General features: G+C 46.1%; 1 long non-coding RNA gene across 1 annotated transcript; it reads left to right on the top strand.

The window, feature by feature from the left end:
• The first annotated feature begins 1,864 nt into the window (after nt 1-1,864).
• Nucleotides 1,865-8,223, top strand: LOC140910074 (uncharacterized). Its single transcript, XR_012158416.1, has 3 exons — nt 1,865-2,441; nt 3,910-4,016; nt 5,367-8,223. It is a non-coding gene; the product is annotated as an uncharacterized LOC140910074 (long non-coding RNA).

Here is an 8,223-nt window from a genome sequence, read left to right as displayed (position 1 = left end):
TTACCAGTCCCAGGCAAACTCCTGCTGTGTGCTGCTCTGCTGTCCCCGCTGCTCAGCTGGTTCTCCGCCGCTCAGCTGGTTCGCGAAGCTCTTTTATCAGGGTAAATATTTTCCCACCTAGGATGTTGGTGTGTGTGCATTACGCTATTTAGTAGGGGCTAAGAGCCATGTCTGTCACAGGGCCTCTGCCTGCTGTGAGCTTAATCCTCGTATCTGCTCCCAGAGGCACATTGTAGCAGCACACCTGTGCTTTCACAGCTTCAAAGGCTGGGCTGGAATATATGTTAACTGCCCTGTTCCTGCTTCCTCCTGTGTTTCCAGCAATGCTGGTCTGAGGGGGGGGGGGGCTGGCTGGCTGGCTGGCTGGCTACAGGCGAGCTCAGCAGCAGTGACCATGCAGTCCCAGATGAGTGAGCAATGTACAGTGAATTTCCCAGCTCGTTGTGTGAATAAGGAAGGTTCTATTCTATATGCTTAGGTTTAAAAATAACTATTGAAATTAAATATTTGAAAGCAGCTGTTCCATTTACCGACTGGCTCTGGAGTCCGAGGTTCTGTGTTCCCCGTACAAGCCTTGGGGACATTGGACCCCCATAGCCCAGTGGCGTAGCCAGGTGGAGAAAACAGGGGGAGTGGAGACCAAAAAAGGCGCCACTCGCTCCGGTCTTCAGGGGCACTGAAGGACCAAGCCCCTCCCCCCGCCCCCGCCACGCTGCCGAAGGCCAGAGCGAGCGAAGGACCCGCCCAAGTGCTGCTGAAGACCCGGAGCGCTGCCTGGCCCGCCGCCCAGGGCCCGGAGCCGAAGAATTAAAAAGCCGCCACTCCTGGTCGGTGGGGGAGCTCGGCGCGGCCCCGCCCCTCCCCAGCTACGCTGCTGCAACAGCACGCCGGGAGCTGACCTGCGCCCGGGTTATCGCGCTGCAGGTGGGAAGGAGAAACCTGAATGCAAAACTTAGAGGAAAGCGCGACTACTTTTTTTCAAAAGACTGATGGTTACTAATTTGGGGTGTTCAAAATAGTTTTGCTTTATATTTTAAATAAGGTAACTTTGATTCAAATGTAACAGAGAATATTCCAAGCTGCCTTATTTCATCCTCCAGGGTAGGACACTTTACCACGCCAAGCCAGTAGTACGTAGTCTGGAATCCGTTGCAGCTCAAAGCATGGCAGCGAATGGTCCTGGGGTTTGGTCGCATTCATGCAGCATTCGGTCTTTATTTTTCTGTGTCAGCCTCAGGAGAGTGACATCATTCATGGTCACCTGGTTGAAATAGGGGAAGTTTCGTAAGGGAACAGTGATCCCCTCTGTTCGGTGATCCCCGGCACATTAGACCCCGGCCATGCTGGGCTGTTTGCACTTTGCTAAAATGGATCATCCTGGAGAATAGCCACGCATGGCAGGAGGGGTATGCTGCACATCCACCCGGAAACCACAGCCCTCCTTTTAAACAGCAACTGCAGCCCCTCCATTTAAGTGGCAAAACCACCCAGCATTGGTTGCTATGGGAAAGGAGGGTGCTGTAGTTTGAAACCATTCCCGCGTTATGAATGTGGAAGAAGCCAGCCCCACATACCCTTTGGCTTATCCTTCCTGCCTGCAAACCGAATTCTGTTGCCCAGCCATGTGTGATGTGTCACCATACTGGCAGGCACTCAATATAAAAGGCAAAATGTGACCTTGTACCTAAAGCACATGCTGTCTGCTGTGAATTCCTTGATTCACTGTGAAAGAGTCTCCCTTTTATTCTCAAAAATGTATCTTCTTAAACTGTACTCTCCCTTTTTTCCCCCCTGTAGTTGCAAATGTTTCTGTGCTTCCCGTATCAACTCCATCCCTGAGGTTATCGCAGATTAGAAGGTGGAAAAAATGCATCTCGATGACGTGTTTTCAGAGCTCACTGGGAATCATCCCATTACCTGCAATGCTATGCGGTCCCACCAGTCTGTGCTTGTTTGCCAGAATCGGCGTTCCACGGCACGAACCTGCACCAGTGCTGCCATGATATCCCAATTGCCACATCCCATACTTTCAGGAACATCTGTGTCCATGTCCTCCACACAATCATCCTCATGCTGGCAGTTCCTAGCCAGGCTCTGCACATACTGCAGGCAGAGATGCCGACTTCTGGTGCCAGTGGGTGCTCGACCCCCTCTGCCCCTGGCCCCACCCCAACTCCACCCATGCCCTGCCCTCTCCTGCCCCCATTCCAACCCCTTCCCCAAAGTCCCAGCCCCAACTCCGCCCCCTCCCTGGCCCTATTTGACTCCTTCCCCAAATTCCCACCCCAGCCCTGCCTCTTCCCCACCTCCTCCCCTGAGCATGCCATGTTCCCGCTCCTCCCCACTCCCTCCCAGAGCCTGCTACAGCTGTTTGGCCACAAGCGGTGAGAGGGAGGACCGGAGACGCTGCGTGCTGGGAGGAGGCAGAGGCAGAGGAGGAGGTGAGGCCGGGAGGGGAGGTGGGCTACTGGTGGGTGCAGAGCACCCACTAATTTTTTCGTGTGGGTGATCCAGCCCTGGAGCACCCACAGAGTCGGCACCTATGACTGCAGGATAATGCGTGAAGTGTTTACAATGCTCACAAAAGCAGTGTGCAGCTGAGTGGGCTCCATGCTTGCTGCACTATGGCATCTGCACAGCTAACCCAGGAAAAAAGGCACAAAATGATTGTCTGCCGTTGCTTTCAGGGAGGGAGGGGAAACTGACAACATGTACCCAAAACCACCCATGACAATGTTTTTGCCCCATCAGGCATTGGGAGCTTAACCCAGAATTCCAATGGGCAGTGGGGACCGTGGAATAGCTACCCACAGTGCACCACTCCATGAGTTGATGCTAGCCACGGTATTGAGGATTCACTCCGCCGACTTAATGCGCTTAGTGGGGACATACATGATTGACTGTATAAAATCGGTTACTAAAGATTGACGTTTATAAAATTGACCTAATTTTGTAGTGTAGACATGCCTGTAGGTGCTTAACCGCCCCCCTACTGAGCCTAACTTGGAGCTGAGAATTCCATGAGGCAAAAAGATCCCTAGGAGTTAAGCATTGCAACACCTAAGTACCTTTGTGAATCTGACCCTCCAACTCCTGGTTTACACACAGTTTTTGTACCCATTTAATTATATTGGTTTAGAAATGTATAAACTATGCAACCACAAGGGTGGATACAGTTACATCAGTATAAAGGAATTTATGATGTAAACCGTAGCAATATAACTGCACTATAATTAAATTGATACAGAAACTGTGTAGATGTGACACAGAGTTTACTCTATCCCTTAGGAAGCTGTGTAATCCCTCGCCCTGTTAAATAGCTGTATTGATTTCTATTCAGATTTTTCCTTTCTTCAACTTCTAACCAGTGGATCTTGCGGGCTAGATAGAAGGCCTCCTAACAGCAGGTATTTTCTCTCTGTGTAGGTCCTTATTAGGCCATGACCAAGTTGTCTATTCACCTTTCTTTCCTTATATTGCCACGCTTGATAAGTTTGGCATTTAAATAGGCCCAACCAGCAGTTAAAATTAACACGTCAGGCCAGACGGTGGAGTTATCATAACTAAGCACCAGCTACATTGTGAAACCTTTCTCAGTGCAAGAGAAGACTAAACTCCTAACCGACAGAGCTAGGCCAGCACACGTCCTGCTGTAGATGATTTATATCCGCAAAAGGAAAAGGAGTACTTGTGGCACCTTAGAGACAATTTATTTGAGCATAAGCTTTCGTGAGCTACAGCTCACTTCATCAGATGCATATGCCTAAGCTGCTGCCTGAGCTAGGAGGATTCAGTGGAATCGTGACCCTGGCAAACTCTGTCTAGTGTACGCCAGGCTTTATATTTTGCAGAAAGTAGCTACACTTATGGAAATATCTTAAAATCACAGAATCTGTTATTCTTTTGCAGCCTTGATGTCACACATACGCAGTGCAGAGTGATGCCCTAATGGAAAGTGAAGCTGTCGGTTTTGATGCTAGGTGGCGCTGCAGTCAATTATAGCTCTGGGTACTCAGGTACTCTTCCAGCTTTTCTGTGCTGCTGGGGCCTTCTCTTGCCCCTTAGGCCCTTGTGCACTACGACCCAGACATGTTTAACCACAGTTGTGAATGGGCTTTTTTCTGTCTGTTCAGAAAAAGCAATGGGGAAAAAAATTAAACAAAAATTTAAACATAGCTGTGGCCAAAGCATGTTACAATGCAATTAATTTTGTAGCTTAAATAGTGCTCAGCCCCAGCTGAGCTACATCAATTGCCAACATCTGTTGTGAGCAATAGGTAGTTTGGTTTCTTTTAGTATGAATGGACTGCAGAATACTGGGCAGACAAACAACTGCTTCTCCTAGAGTGGGATTTGCATTTATCAGTCACCACTTTTTACAGCTGGTTATACATTTCCTAAAGATTCATTAGTCAATATCCTTTTTATCTGAAATTCACTAATACTAGAGCACTTTTAAACATACCCAAAAATAGGTTTAGCATAATGCATGGAGGGAAAAAAATTATTGCAACTCAACAGGAATCCTCTCCATACATAGAACTACTTCTCGAAGCACTCTAGATCAAGTATTCTTTTATCAGATTTGATGTAGTGATCTATTACCGACCACCTGACCAGGATGGTGATAGTGACTGTGAAATGCTCAGGGAGATTAGAGAGGCTATTAAAATAAAAAACTCAGTAATAATGGGGGATTTCAACTATCCCCATATTGACTGGGTACATATCACCTCAGGACGGGATGCAGAGATAAAGTTTCTTGACACCTTAAATCACTGCTTCTTGGAAAAGCTAGTCCTGGAACCCACAAGAGGAGAGGCAATTCTTGATTTAGCCCTAAGCGGAGCACAGGATCAGGCCCAAGAGGTGAATATAGCTGGACTGCGTGGTAATAGTAACTGTAATATAATGAAATTTAACATCCCTGTGGCGGGGAAAACACCACAGTGGCCCAACACAGTAGTATTTAATTTCTGAAAGGGGAACTACACAAAAATGAGGCAGTTAGTTAAACAGAAATTAAAAGTTACAATGCCAAAAGTGAAATCCCTGCAAGCTACGTGGAAACTTTTTAAAGACACCACAATAGAGGCTCAACTTAAATGTATACCCCAAATTAAAAAAAACCTAGTAAGAGAACCAAAAAAGAGCCACTGTGGCTAAACAACAAAGTAAAAGAAGCAGTGAGAGGCAAAAAGTCATAGTTTAAAAAGTGGAAGTTAAATCCTAGTGAGGAAAATAGAAAAGAGCTTAAACTCTGGCAAATGAAGTGTAAAAACATAATTAGGAAGGCCAAAAAAGAATTTGAAGAACAGCTAGCCAAAGACTCAAAAAGTAATAGCAAAATTTTTTTTTTTTTTAAGTACATCAGAAGCAGGAAGCTGATAAACAACCAGTGGGGCCACTGGACGATCGAGACGTTAAAGGAGCACTTGAGGATGATAAGGCCATTGCGGAATTGATGAATAAATGAATGAATAAATGAGGAATAAATGAATTCTTTGCATCAATCTTCAAGGCTGAGGATGTGAGGGATATTCCCAAACCTGAGCCATTCTTTTTAGGTGACAAATCTGAGGAATTGTCCCAGATTGAGGTGTCATTAGAGGAGGTTTTAGAACAAATTGATAAACTGAACAGTAATAAATCACCAGGACCAGATGGGATTCACCCAAGAGTTCTGAAGGAACTCAAATGTGAAATTGCAGAACTACTAACTGACAATTTTTAAAAAGGGCTCCGGAGCTGATTCCGGCAATTACAGGCCAGTAAGCCTGACTGCAGTACCTGGCAAACTGGTTGAAACTATAGTAAAGAACAGGATTTCAGGCACATAGATGAACATAATTTGTTGGGGAAGAGGCAACATGGTTTTTGTAAAGGGAAATCATGCCTCTCCAATCTACTGGAATTGTTTGAGGAGGTCAACAAACATGTGGACAAGGGGGATCCAGTGGATATAGTGTACTTAGATTTTTAGAAAGCCTGTGACAAGGTCCCTCACCAAAGGCTCTTAAAAAAAGTAAGCTGTCGTGGGATAAGAGGGAAGGTCCTCTCATAGATCAGTAACTGGTTAAAAGATCGGAAACAAAGGGTAGGAATAAATGATCAGTTTTCAGAATGGAGAGAGGTAAATAGTGGGATCCCCAGGGATCTGTACTGGGTGTTAGGATATAGATATTCAGGCCTGTCTGTAAAGGCCTATACTCTAAGAATTTAGGTGTATTCTTATCACTTGGCTAGTGATAGAGGTATAAAAGAAAGAATCAAAACCACTGTCTGCCAGTGTAAGGGCCTTCTCTTACTGTGACAGTTTGTGGCCCTGTGCTTAGGCTCAGGCCTTTGGCTAGGCAGCAGAGGCAGCCATAAGCTGGGAAGCGAACGGTCACATCCTCACATTCCAAACTAGTCACATTGAAATAAGGTGCTATTGGGCTGTTAGGCACTATCAGGACAGGATTGTATTCCTATCACCTCCAGAGAAAGGGAAGTGCCTAGAAAATGTAAAAGGAAACTTAGTTTGATAGCATCCTGTCTGGCAAGAACTCACTTATCAATAGCTGGGATGTGAAATCCTCACTTCTGTATTGTTTTGTCATTATAGTTCCCACTTTGCTGTTGTTTGTCTGTATAATCTCTGTCTGGTTCTGTGATTGTTCCTGTCTGCTGTATAATTAATTTTGCTGGGTGTAAACTAATTGAGGTGGTGGGATATAATTGGTTACATAATCATGTTACAATATGTTAGGATTGGTTAGTTAAATTTCAGGAGAATGATTGGTTAAGGTATAGCTAAGCAGAACTCAAGTTTTACTATATAATCTGTAGTCAATGAGGAAGTGACTGGGTGTGGGTGTGGGTGGGGGTGGGCATGTGAGATGGGAACAGGGAATGGGGGTAAGAAAATTGGAATCATGTTTTGCTAAAGGGGGAGATGGGAACAGGGAATGGGGGTAAGAAAATTGGAATCAGGTTTTGCTAAAGGGGGAAATGGGAATAGGGAATGGGAGTAAGGAAGTTGGAATCATGTTTGGCTAAGGGCAGGAATGGGAACAGGGACACAGGTGTAAGGCTCTGTGGTGTCAGAGCTGGGAAGGAGGATACTAAGGAAGGAAACTGGAATCATGCTTGCTGGAAGTTCACCCCAATAAACATCGAATTGTTTGCACCTTTGGACTTCGGGTATTGTTGCTCTCTGTTCATGCGAGAAGGACCAGGGAAGTAAGTGGGTGAAGGAATAAGCCCCCTAACATCTTGGTGCCGGTGACTCGGATGCATCGCATTGGATAGGTGAGTGGCAGCCTGTAAGTCCCCCTCCCCAACAGTCCGCGCAGCTGCTTGGAGGGGGTATCGCGAACTCTCGTGATGGTAGTTGCGGGTTCTGGCAAGCCAGGGTAAAGGATTTTTTGGATAAATGGATAAGGGAGGACCAGGGCCCATACCAGGTACAGGGGTCAACCCGGGATAAGATTAAAAAGGAAATGGAGGAAGTGTTAGGGGACCCAGAGGTATGGGGGGTGGCTGAGGAGCCCACCCTCCTTGGCGTATGGGTAGGGGAAGAAGGTCCCTGCCCATCGGGACTGAATGCCTCCCAGGGAAAAGAGGCACTTCAGTCTGCTTGAGAGGTTTGAAGTAAGGGCAGCATTATGGGAAGCTGCCAGAAATCTTTCAAGTTTGGTGCTGCTTCAGCAAGGGCTGCTGAAGGGTTGTAAATTAGTTAGGGGTAGTGAAAGATGATTTGGCACAAAAGGGTTTAAGGTCAAAAGCAGAGTTAACAGACCACCTTTAGAGACTGGATCTGAGACTTGGTCCTGGGGGAGTGGAGGAAAAAAAAAATAAAAATAAAAGTTTCAAAGTGCAACCTGCCTTTCCACACTCTTTTGTTTTTCTGAAGTTTTAATGGAGGGTACTTTGGATACTTATGTGAGATGTCAAGAAGGAAGTTTTTGTTTAATGATAAAACCCAGTTATATACATGTAACTGTATGTGCAACTCTGTGCAGTTACATTGGATGGAAGCTTGGTAATTAAATTATCCAAGGGGGTCAGGTAGAGTGGCTACTACCACCACTACGCTTCTGTCCCCAGAAGCCTTTATAGCTATTCTGAGGGAAAATGGGCCCTTTTCCCACAGAAATGGTCTATAAGGGACTGCTGCAGGCAGCAGGCAGAGAGAGAATCCGAGCAAAATTATTTGACTATTGGGTAATGTAATCAAAA

Source organism: Lepidochelys kempii, chromosome 4 (genome assembly GCF_965140285.1).
Source record: "Lepidochelys kempii isolate rLepKem1 chromosome 4, rLepKem1.hap1, whole genome shotgun sequence".
Classification (NCBI taxonomy): Eukaryota; Metazoa; Chordata; order Testudines; family Cheloniidae; genus Lepidochelys; species Lepidochelys kempii.
The sequence above is the reverse complement of the archived record's forward strand: the minus strand, read 5'-3'. Positions and strand labels throughout refer to the sequence as shown.